Source organism: Thermobia domestica, chromosome 11, assembly GCF_964235325.1.
Source record: "Thermobia domestica chromosome 11, izTheDome1.hap1.1, whole genome shotgun sequence".
Lineage (NCBI taxonomy): Eukaryota > Metazoa > Arthropoda > Insecta > Zygentoma > Lepismatidae > Thermobia > Thermobia domestica.
In genome coordinates this window covers 128145791-128158942 of record NC_137464.1, presented here as the reverse complement: position 1 = coordinate 128158942, position 13152 = coordinate 128145791, and the positions used below count along the sequence as shown (strand labels likewise).

At 38.0% G+C, this 13152-nt stretch overlaps 1 protein-coding gene across 2 annotated transcripts in view; it reads left to right on the top strand.

Moving 5' to 3' along the window:
• Positions 1–13152, top strand: part of spn-E (tudor domain containing 9 protein spindle E) — a 383336-nt gene that overhangs the window by 162516 nt on the left and 207668 nt on the right. The window lies entirely within an intron of this gene.

Below are 13152 nucleotides of genomic sequence, written 5' to 3'. Positions count from 1 at the left end.
TTTTACCGTTTTACCGTCAGTTTTTTCTGCCAGTGAAGATGAGTGCTGAACAATGTCTGATACGTAAACTGTTACTTCGAACTTGGACATAACATTGGAGAGCAACCTAAAACATTTGTCATGCGAAGGTGCACTGAGTCACATCAAAATAACTCGTTCCAGAATAATTGGTTCCAGAAATTTCATGTAGATTGCAAAAATGTCGAAGATCATCATCCAAGATGTGGCTACTCCAGCGCAACAGATTTTGAGGTCATAGGACATGCCGCTGAGGAAAATCTATTTACTAGCACACGACGATTTTCAAACCAACTCTGCATGTCCCAGTCCACCTTCACGAATTCGGGAAAACCATTAGGAGCTGCAGCATTGTGCCACATGAATTGACCTCAGCTCAGGCCCAGAGGGGAGTGCTGACAACTGCTGCAAAATCCGCGTAATGTGCATTTCCTGAGATGAATTGTCACCGTCAGCGAAAATTGAGCGTTTTTCCGAAATCCAAATGTGCATAAACAATGTTAAGCAAGAACCAATTTGTAGAAACGGTCGTTAAACAAAACGGTTTCGAGCATAATCCTGCTGCGTATGTGTGGTGGAACTACGAGGGATAATTCTTTTCGAGTTCGTTCCAAACGGTCGTGCCATCTATGCCGACCTTTATTCCGAACGGTTCGAGCAGATGTGTGCTCCGCTATGCCAAAAAGATCCTGCATTGGTGAATGGAAAGCGTGCTGTACTGCAACAGGATAACGCAAAGTACACACTGCTCGGTAAATGAAAAAAAAAAAAAAAAATAAATAAAAAAAAAATAGGAATTTGATGAATCGAATAATGCCACACCCGGCACACAGTCATGCCTTGCACCTTCGGATTACAATTCGTTTCAATCCGTGACGCATTTCCTGAAATCAAAATGCTTAACCAACCAACAGGAGGTGGAAACAGCAGTGATTTACTTCTTTGCTTCTAAAGACAAGACGTATTATCGACGTGGGATCTAAGAACTGGCAGGAAAGTGGCTATAGAGAGTCAAACACAAGAGGCTCTATTTTGAATGTTAACCGGATTTCATTGTACTGTAATAAATACAGGTATGTTGTGTACCAGAAGATTTGTACTATAAAAATCACAGACATGTTGTGTACCAAATTATTGCAAGATTTAAGGCTCATTCTTGTATTATGTTGCATATGTACAAGTGTAAAATTTATTATGCGTGCAAGCTCAATTCACCTCCTTTTACACATTCGCCTGACTCTCATTCTTGGGGTAAAAGTTCAAGATAACTGTTAAATTCTGACTTCGATATTTGGAGAACTCTGAACAAGTTCAAAGTTTACAATGGATAATAGCTTGATCATTTACAGTTGGGAACAACAGTTCATAAAAACATATGAATATATGAATAATTGATAATGAAAAGCGTCAGGTAAAAAATCCTTTTCCAGTTCCTGGACGAGTATGTTTTACTGGTTTTGCTGCATCATCTCCATCAAATAACTGATTTATTGGAAGAAGATTGTGGGGTAGAATGTCCTCGTTATGTTCCCCTCTTCCTTTTGTCATATGTCTTTTTCTGGGCTTAGAAAATAATTTTATTTGAAACTGTTAGTGGAGTTCTTGTGGTTGCTTGTGGAATTTCCCAATTAAAGCGCAGAAGGTTCGTCATCAAATTCTTGCTCTTTATTACGTCATTATAACTTCCGATACATTTCCTGTTTATTGAAGTTATGAGCTCGCTACTTTCGCATGTCATAGATGGCGTAAGCGATCATCATGTGTAATGGAGTTTTTTTTTTTTTTTTTTTTTTTTTTTTTTGCCGGTGATGTAGTTCATAAAACATAATTTGAAAAGTACAGTGCTTTTGTATAGCGAGCTTGTTCATTGGATTGTCCTGCTCTTCTTCACTTATATCTTCAAATCCATCGACATTGCTGTCGTTTCCTTTTCCTAACTCAAGGAAGTTTCCTTGGAAAAGTTCTGCTTTACTGATATTAATCAAGACGGAAATAAGCGTCAAGAAAACGGGCATTCCTGTTGACTCTCATGATTTGCGGAGCTCCGGGGCATCACAAAATTTGTTCTTAAGTTTAAAATCTAGGTTTTTCAAGACCTCTGAAAACATTATTTCCACTAACTTCATTGCACCCTGCGATCTGAATTTAGCTGCAAGATCTTAAGGAGTCAGATCTGCTGAGATTATCTCATAAGTAGACTTCGGATTTTTGCATATTTATATGTTGTTTGCCTGATGTGATATTGATATGCTCTTTAAACAGAAATCCGTTTCAGGTGTTTTGGGGTAAAAGAGCAGAGTTTTATAGTGGATATATTTGCATATTTCGGAGGTTAGTGCATGTTTATGTCTTTACTGTATATAAATGCATATTTAAACGAATGATCAACGAATAATTCTTCACTGTCCAAGCAGTCACTGAGTGACGCAACTTGGTGACACAACTGCTTGTGAAGCATTGCTTTGAATTGTTGCCTTCGTACGAGGCAACTGCAGTTGCCGTCACTAAAACGGTTGCCGTCACCGACCGCTCTCGCGCAACTGTCTCGAGCAACTCCCAGTATCCGTCACTCGAGGAAAAGCATTGCTTTAAATCGTAGCTTTCGAACGGGGTCACTGCAGTGACAGTCACCGCACAAGGTTACCAGTGTATCTTAATGCCAATGTGTTTATATATATATATATATATATATATATATATATATAAAACTTGACCTTCACTAGTCGCGGGTTTTTCACTTCTCCCCAATGAGAGAAATTTTTAACACAATAGAAAATAATGAATTTTCATGAATTCATGAATTTTAATGAATTTTCATTTTGCATATACTGTGAAGAAAGACGAATTGCTACAAATTCACGATCTGTTTTTGTTGTTTTAAATGAAGTTACAGAGAATGATGAGTTTGAGTTTTGCAATATGTGTTGGTGCAATAATGAAAGAAATTCATTTTGAATTTTCGGCCGTAAAAGTTTGAATATTCAAATGCTAAGAATTTTATTAAAATAAATAGAATAATAGGATTGTTGAAATTTATCTAGATTGATATTGTGACATTGTGTTGAGGAACACATGCGCAGGAGGGATGCGAGGAAAGTGAAGTACACTATACTCATCCGTTTCTTCGTTACTTTCTACTGCAAGTACAACGTTAAAATTCCATTTAGCTTCGACGATCAATGATTGAAGCCATTAGATTTGCAAAATCATTTATTATGTAAAGACTGTTTAATTTGACTTCAATTATTATTATTATTATAATTACTCAACATTTGCACTTTTCTTTGTCTTGCTTATTAAATTTTCGTTCAAAGTGCGCCCCTAGACTTGGGCCTAGCGGCAAATCCAACTCTGCCCAGTCGTCTGTTATGTTTTATTCTTTGGGTATTAGTCATTTATGTTAATCATTAGATTTTCAGCCACCTCTTATGCAAAATGAATAATTTCTGGATCTAAGTTTATTATTATTATTATTATTATTATTATTATTATTATTATTAAAACTATCACGTAGCGGGACTTAAAATATTGTACTGTTAGTACGTCCGTCCGTTACTCCCACTATAACTCTTGAACAAATGCCAAGATTTTATATTCTGTTTTTGCAATAGATATGTGGAGCGATTATGGTATCTCGTCCGAGCGTTAATGGAGGCGATTGATCTACCGGACGTGGTAGAAATCAACCATTTCCTGTTTTAACCTTGTCATTATAGAGCGAAAGCCGTAATAGATAGCGAGAATGGGTTTTCTCCAATCGATTAAGCGCTCCAAGAGTCACTTCCATGTTCATCCTTAATACGTATTAAAACCGGAAATGCTAGAAATCCAGTACAACTTCCGATTTCAATATTAATCTACATAGAATCGATAGGAGAGCGAGAAGTGATTTCCTTGGAATCGACTAAACGTTCTAAACATAATTTATATCTTCTCTCTCAACACTTTATTCAAACCAGTTGTGGCAGAAATCAACCATTTCGTGTTTCAGTGTTGCTCAGCATAGAGTAAAAACTGTAATAAATAGCGAGAAGCGTTTTTGTAATCGATTTAGCATTTAATGAGCGTGTATTATCTCCTCTTTTAACCCTCTATTCAAACCGGAAGTGGCATGAATCAACTGCTTAAGGTTAAACAGTGTTAATTAAACGTTGATCAATATAAGATAAAAACGGTAATAGGTAGGGAGAAGCGTTTTCTGTAATCAATTATGTCCAAAGAATAATATTCCATCTCGTCTAATCTCTACTAAAACCATACGAAGGGGGGGTGGAGTGGGGGGGTCGGTGGCTCAGTCGTAGAGCGTTCACCTCCGGTGCTTGGGGTCCCTGGTTCGATCCCAACTCGCGCCGTGTGGATTTTGTGGTGGACAAACACTGTGTTCGTGGGTTTTCTCGGGGTTCTCCCGTTTCCTCCCACTTTCTTCATTCCACCACTTCAGTCATTTCTCATCATCATCGTCTCTTTTAGCCTAACCGGGTAAGCGTGGGACGTAAAACTTAAAGATTTCATTTTTTATTTTTAGAACCATACGTGGTATAAACCTACTACCATTTTTGGCTTCCATATTAATTTGTAAAAATATTGGCGTGCTCCTCTTTATTGTCTTTACAGGAATTATTTGTTTATTTATTTATTATTACAGGAATTATTTATTATTATTATTATTATTATTATTAAATCATTATGGAAAGAAGTAAAGGAAGGAAATATGTTGTTGACAAAACCAAACATATATTGATGGGATTCTTTGTAGCTAAATGCTTAGAACTTTGCTGCCCTTGCAGGAGTCGGGTTTGATTTCCGGTGGCAGGTACTGTGGTTTGTAGATCCACGTCCTATATAGCCTAGTAGTGTAGGTGTTGAAATGAAGTTGACCTCTTAAGTAATAAAAATATATAAACGAAAATATCGGTAAGTGGAAGAGTATTACCTGCGTCGAACAAAAGAATATAAATTGAGAAATTAATTACAAAGTTAATTTTGACTTTAGAGCTGCAATACCTAAAAAAAATTATGGAAATAATATACATATTTCTATGTATATATAGTCCTAATGACAGGATTGCTCTGATGCAACTCCTCCTCTAAGGCAAGCCTCTTGGCAGAAAGAGAGACGTCCTACAAATTTTCAGGAGCCTCATTCAAGCTGGTTCAGGCCACTTGTCATCCGGGAACCTAAAATATCCCCCTTCTGTTAGCACCTTTGGAACTCAGGGAACCCACTCAGTTCCAAGGATTCAGTTCTAAATACCTTTAAAAAAAGTTCCGGAAGGCGGAACAATCTGCCCTAATTCCCTTAAAAAAAATAATAATTAATAAATTATATCTAGCTAAAATAAAAACCGAGAAGCCTCCATTATTGAAAATTGCCACATTCTCTATTAGGAGCAATCAACCTTTCGGGCTCCCTCCAAAAAATAACTAATTCAACTTATTCGAGTGGACACTTAAGTCTGGAACAAGGAATGGCTATATGTGAGTTTTTGTGTGTTCCATATATTTCTATGTGTCCTAGCAACACCATCCATAATTTGGGCAATAAAAGGGGGAAAAACAGAAAAGAACAGGAGACCTCGTTGTCTGCTTGCGGTTGCCTGGTTCATAAGTAGTGACGCAACTCAGTCGGGTCCCTCGGTGACCACGTGAGAAGCCTGCCATAGACGCAAGATCTTCAAATGGTTCATTGTTGTTGGTTTAGAATATCTTCCAAGGTCATGTGAAAGGAGAATAACAAAAGGGTGAGTGATTCATCCTCCCGGCAATGATGCGTAACTGCCACCTTTTAGGAAGAAGATACAAATAAGTGTCAAATCACCTGCAACAAAATTTCCACCGTCACCCATCTCGGAAGTTAAAGTTACTACTCTTGTGTGTGTGTGGATTTAAATTGTGTGCTCCTGTGACAGTATAAGAATACCAAAAGAAAAATCGGAGTTTATTTAGTTGTAGTGCGACATCTTCATCTTGAATTTTAACTAGTCAAAATTTTGTCCATTTTTTTTTCATTTTTGTTCACCCAAGAAAAAATAATTGTATCATTCAAATTAACAAAGGAGGACCATTTCAAAATTTCGGCCACTTCGATCACCTGTAGTGCGACATCTTCAAATTCGAATTTTAATTAGCTCAGAATTTTGTCCAATTTTTGTCCACCCAAGAACAAATTTTGTACCATTCAAATAAACGAGGGAGGGCCATTTCAAAATTTGGCCACATCGATCACCTGTAATGCAACATTTTCAAACCTTCAAACTTGAATTTTAACTAGCTCAGAATCTTGTCCGATTTGTGTTGCCCCCCCCCCCCCAAAAAAAAAAAAAACACTTGTTCCATTCAAGTACAACTTGTACCATTCAGAGCTCAAATAAACGAGCGAGGGCCATTTCAAAATTTCGGCCACTTTCACCTAAATGACCCTCCCTCGTTTATTTGAATGGAACAAATTTTTCCTTGAGTAGAGAAAAGTGGACACAATTCTGAGCTAGTTAAAATTCAAATTTGAAGATGTCGCACTATAAGTGATCGAAGTGGCCGAAATTTTGAAATGACCCTCCTTTGTTAATTTGAATGGTACAATTTTTTTTCTTGGGTGGACAAAAATTGGACAAAGATGTCGCACTACAACTAAATGGGCCCGAAAAATTTTCTAAAACTTATCTTCTGAAACAGTGGATTGAAATTGAGAGATGTTTAACAATTCAGGAAGAAAATATATTTCGCAAAGTGTATGCTAAACAAGTAATATCGTCAAAGTAACTAAGCTTGTTTTCAAAAGAGGACATTTCTATTTTGTTCGAGAGCAAAAGCTCAAGCTTCCAGTAGCACTCCATTTTTGCGCCTTCTTATAGTTTCATAGCAGTTTCAAGTCTGGTAAGAGTTTATACAACTATGAAACAACCCAGATTTTTTTTTTTTTCATACTCAACAGAGTTTATCCCAAAGAAACCGTTGAAAAATGTATTTTGGGAAGAAATGAACAACACTTTGGAAGTGAGCTCTAAATTAATTAAAATATTTGCTTTACAAAATCTAAAACGTGTCACAGCAGTTATTTTCTGAGATAAGGAGTTCATATTCAACTGAGAAGTTCCCAAGTTTTCCTTAAAGGAGTTCATGAGAGTATTTAAATATAAGTTTGTGTTGCTTTGATACGCACCTTGGTCTTTCAAAACATAATTTTCGTACTAACAAGTAACACTTCCGAAGTGTAACATTCCGATTTTGATAAAATTTGGCACTAGATACTACACATGAAATAAACGAATACGTGTTTTTATTTTCTGCGAAAAAACTGTTTTAGGGGGCAAAAGCCTCCACCCAAAATTTTGAAAGTTGATACCCGAAAGGCAAAAAACAAGTGAACCGAAGTCAACGAAATCGTACACACATATTGTAGACATAAAATGAGGAAATACGTGTTTCGTATTTTCCTATTTAAAAAAAAAAAAAAAAAAAAAAAGTTAGGTGGGGCATGGACCCTTTCAAACCTTTGATCACGGAAATATCAAAAGCGCTAGTAACAGTATGTCAGATGTTTGTAAAGGACAAAGAATTGCAACGAAACTTTGTGTGTGAACAACACGCAGAAAATAAACGAATACGGTTTTTTTTATTTCCTGCGGAAAAACTGTTTTTTTAGGGGGCAGAAGCCCCCACCCAAAATTCTGAAATTTGAGGCCCAAAAGGCAAGAAGTGCACCGAATTGAATGACATTATGCACAGATATTGTAGACGTAAAATGAAATAATTGGGTTTCGTATTTTCCTGGATAAAAGTGGTTGAGTGAGGCAAGGACCTTCTAAACCGTTGATTACGAAATATCAAAGGTGCAAATAAGCATACGTCAGAAGTTCCTAAAGAATATGGAGAATTGCAACGAAACTTCGTATAGGAACAATTTGCAATACAATAAATGAAACGTGCTTTAATTTGTGCGGAAAAACAGTGTTGGGGCCTAGGCCCTATCCGAAGAAAAAAAGTAAATATTACCGTAATAGCGCAAGAAGGAATGGACCGAAGCAAATGAATTTGTGTGTAGATATTATATAGACCTTATGTAAAATAAGGCCTTTCGTGTTTCTCAAGGATCCCTATCCGTTTTGCTTCAAATTTGGCACATCAACAGCAAATTGGAAATAAATCGACACTTGTTTTTGTTTATGCGGAAAAACATTGTAAGGGTTAAAGGTGCCTCCTGAAATTCTATAAAATACACTATACTGTTTATGCTTGTAGTTGATGTGCCAAATTTGAAGAAATGGGATGGAAACACTTGTGAAACACAAAAGGCCATACTTTACATATCAAGTATCTACATACAATTTCATTCGCTTCGGTCCACTCCTTCCGCCATTCAACAGAATTTTTTTCTTTTCAGGAAAATACGAAACACGTATTCCCTCATCTTACCTCTACAATATTTGTGCACATTTCATTCACTTCAGTCCACTTCTTGCCTTTCGGGGTCAAATTCCAAAATTTTTTTCCCCGAAAATAAAAAAAAAAACGTATTCGTTTGTTTTTTGCCTATTGTTCATACAAAAAGTTTCGTTGCAATTCTTCATGTCCTTTACACACATCTGACACACTGTTACTAGCACTTTTGATATTTCGTGTTCAAAGGTTTGAAAGGGCCCGTGCTCCACCTAACCGTTTTTTTTTTTCTTTCTTCAGGATAATACGAAACCCGTATTCCCTCATTTTACGTCTGCAATATCTGTGTACAACTTCATTCACTTCGGTTCACTTGTTCTTGCCTTTCGGGTGTTAACTTTCAAAATTTTGGGTGGGGCTTTTGCCTTCTGAAACCGCTTTTCCGCAGAAAATAAAAGAAACACGTATTCGATTATTTTATGTGTAGTATCTACCTGCCAAATTTTATCAAAATTGGAGTGTTACACTTTGGAAGTGTTACTTGTAAGTCTTCGGTTATGTTTTCGATAACTTTACCTTCTTCCCGTTCATTCTCCATGTCTCAAATCAGTTTATTCCATTTAAAGTATCAATATTATACATTGTAAATTATTGCCGTTTGAAACGGGACAATGTTACGCTAGAAGAAAATATTCTAGGATTTACACGTAATTGGATACAAAAAGTAATTTCAAGTGGATTTATTTTCTTTTAAACAAGAACATAAGGTTTTTAAATACAGGCTTTTAATACAGGCCCCTTATTAAACGAAAATATTTCACGGTTCCATGAATTCAACGGTAAAAAAGATGGTTAAATTCTCTTGATTAGGCGGAAGCTGTGTTGAGAACAACGTATGTTAAAATATAATTTTTAACGGAAATTTTCAAGTTCCGGAATGCAGCGTTTAGAAAATTTTAGACATTCTGTGAGGGGTTGAGTATATGAACTACGTTGCCTGTAAAGGTCTTCGTTTACTTGTTACCCTACACATTTAACCTTAAGCCCACCGCCATACAAGGCCCTGGATACCGTGCGACTTCTTGAACGAAATGCAATTTACATAGTAATTTCCAAGTACCAATAACTCGTTATCTAGTTGTTCTAGAGATATGAAACAGGGAGCATAATATACACGGTAGGAGTGCTGAAAGTAAAGGTAGGAGCGCTGAAAAGAACATAGCATCTATTTTATGTCTTGGCCTTTGAAACCGTATGTGTTTTTTTTTTTTTTTTTTCTGTTCACTGTAAGTTTTATGTGTATTAATTCGAAGCATAAATAAATACTGTAATTGAATACGGTAAACCTATGTATAACATTTTACTGTATCTCACTATGTCCATTATATGTATGTATCTGTGTCTCACTATGTCCATTATATGTATGTACCTTTATCTCACTATGTCCAATATATGTATGTACCTTTATCTCACTATGTCCGTTATAGGTATGGACGTTATTTATTTTATTTTTTTCATAGATCTATCGTCGTTAACTTTAAAACCTTTAGGGGAAATTTTTGCGTGTCCTGTTCAATTACGCTAGGCAGGTTTTATTATATGCTTATGTTTATTTCCTTCTCTGAGTATATTTATTCTTTATTGACAGATAATTGGCGCATTCTTTTTTATCTGTAAATTATTATATATAAGTAGATATATTTGGTTTCACATACTGACTGTGAGCTGTTTGAATTGAAGAAACCAAATATATTCAAAAAGCCTAGGACGCTTGTGGAGCTGAAAACACTAAAAGCGACCTTGCCTTTATCAATACTGATTTCAGGTCAATTTCAAAGATCATAACGAAATTAGAAGAGCGATGATTAGGACTTTGTAGTGCATTTGAGCTGTTTGATTCAATAACAAAACCGACGTCACCAAGACCAATCGGAGAAGTATTTCTTCGAAACGCACAGTCAATAGACGCGAAAAATCCTGGCATAAAACTCTTGTCTAATGTAAATAAAGTGTTCCTGGGAACAACGACGCACGAATTTCAGATTTATTGGCAAGTAACATTGCTTCTTTGAAGTACTATCCCTTAACGACCCGTGACACGGAAGGAACATTTTCGATGTACAGTAATGTTTTGACTGATAAATGCAGTTTTGCCAGAAAACACCGAAAACTACACAGTTGTGTATTGTAGCACGAATACATTATAGTTAAACACCAAGTATATGTAGTTCAAATAATACAACTTTTTTCTCTAAAGATAATAAAATTCCTTATTTAACTTGAGCTTTTCATTGGTGCATATTTACAATTTTTAGTGCATATTTGCATATTTTCGTGATTTTTAGCGTATATTTTCATGCATATTTTGCCTTTTTTAGTGTATATCGGTCCGAAGTCTAATTATAACCTATATTACAGAATTCTTGAATAAAACTTCTCTGATCAGAACAATACTTATTTATTAAAACTACAGTAAAATGTAACTATTTCGATAGCTTCCTCAGACACAAGTTGAGAAATTTTCATTCATGTGATAAGTTCCAGTGTTATAATGGATACAGTTACACAAAATTCCATGTTACAGTTTTCTGTATAATAACCACCGTTCTGTAAAATGACAAAAAGGTTTGCTCTGATAGGTTATTTTCCGACTACTTGACCTTGAGAACCCGTATTTTGACACCCTTATTGAATGTAAGTCGCATGATTTCAAGAAATATTAAGTGATCAACATTAAAAAATAACATTTCACCACCGCCTAATTATTGGCGTCGGGAGGTGGCGCCCCCATCGCCCAGTTCTTCGGAACTGGTCCTCCAGGTTGGGGGTTGTGCCGGGCCGATCACCCGGCATTTAAAACCTGCGATCGAGCATAGTTAAAAATATAAGCCTCGGATGTGGACTGCTCTTTTAGAAGACAACCTTGCAATGGACTGGTTTTGCTTTTGGATTTTCTTGGATGACGCTGGACCCGGGGCCGTGGGACGGAGGAGTGCAGCGCATGCGCACCCAGCAGGACCGGAAGGAGTGATGCCCTGAAAGGGAATGCTGGGAGTCTACGGTGCGGGAATCTCCAATGAACCATTGGTTCCTCCCCTTACACGGTGGGACGTGGGTCCTCTCAAAAGTACCCATCAGTCGGCGGTGCAAGTGGCTCTGCTTCCTTGTCATTTTGACTTGGTGTCACAGCTTAGCTTGCTGACAAGGGTCATGCAGGTAGGACCTGCCAGCCTCGTTGGCCGCTTCGAACCATGACGGGGAAGCTGAGAGGATTTTGGGCTTTCTATAGTTATGGCTACGCATCAACCACCCACCCAGGACAGAGAGAGAGAGGAAAAGCTTGGTCTTGCACCAAGATATTTAATTATTAAAGATAGATCAAGTGATACCGTTGGAGCATTAAGTAAATTGTCCCCGTTCATCGTTCTTTGTCAACTTCATCACATTGCCACAGGAACGTTTCCTCCTGGCCATATTCGCAAATTACGGAATAGGACGCTCCTTGTTCAAACGACCACAGAAAAACAGCCACATTTACTTCTAGCTAGTACGCAGTTAGGACCTGTTCCTATTCTGGTTGAGCCTCATCGACAACTAAACACTAGCAAAGGAGTCATCACTTGCTTCGATTTAAGAGAGTTACCAGAGGCGGAAATATGTGCCGAACTAAAGGATAGCCATGTGACAGACGTCCATCGCATTACTACGAAGAAAAATGGTACAATACAGCCCACGGATTCGTATGTCATTACTTTCGCTTTACCTGACCTTCCAACGCATTTGAACGTTGCTTACCACCGATTGAAGGTCCGCCCGTACATATCACTACCCTTACGGTGCTTTAACTGCCAACATTTTGGCCACTCAGCCCCTTCTTGCCATGCCTCTGCCATCTGTGGCAATTGTAGTTCTGCAGCTCATGGTCCGGCCCCATGTGTGGCCCCATCGAAGTGCACTAATTGTAAAGGTGAACACCCAGCTTGGTCACGTGACTGTCCTAATTTTATGGCTGAGAAGATGATCCGTGAATTGATGGTAATCGAGAAGATCTCCGCCGCTGAGGCTAAACGAAGACTACAGCCAAAAGTCAACTTCGGCACCAGTTTCTCTTCCCTTCTAAAGACCAGCAGATCCCAAGGTACTCAGACAGTCACTTCTGCTACCCAAACTGACGTTGAGGTTCCCAGTGCGCCAGTCTCTTCCAAGGCGTCCCGTACCACTGCTTCTGTGAACCCAGGACTATCCCGCACGAAGCACCGATCATCATCAGCTTCGCAGCCTAAGCTTCCATTGACAGATCGTTCGCCTCCACGAATTGTTAAGCCCATTCCTGCTTCTCAGCCTCCTGCCGCTCCGGCAGCTGGCTCTATCTCGTCTGCTCCTACTCACTCCATAACTCAGTTTTTTGAAGCAGTCAAACAGCCAGCCTCCTACCAAACCCCTCACTAAGAAGGAACGAAAAAAACAGCTCCAGGCTCAAGCTTCCAAAGCTGTCTCTCCCTCTTCCACTGCTTCTTCTACCAAGGCATCGAAGAAATCTTCACGCACCCAGTCTTCTAGCCCACCTGGGGCGAAGAAACAGAAGAATACGTCACGTAGTCCACCTAGTGATGACGAGTCTCTTATGGATGATATGGTGGAGGAGGAGCTCGATGATTTTACCCTTGTGGAAGGCCGTAAAAAAGGCAAGCGCAGTACCTCGCTTCTTGTTCTCGATGCTTGTTGAACATGTCTCTTCTTCAATGGAATTTAAATGGC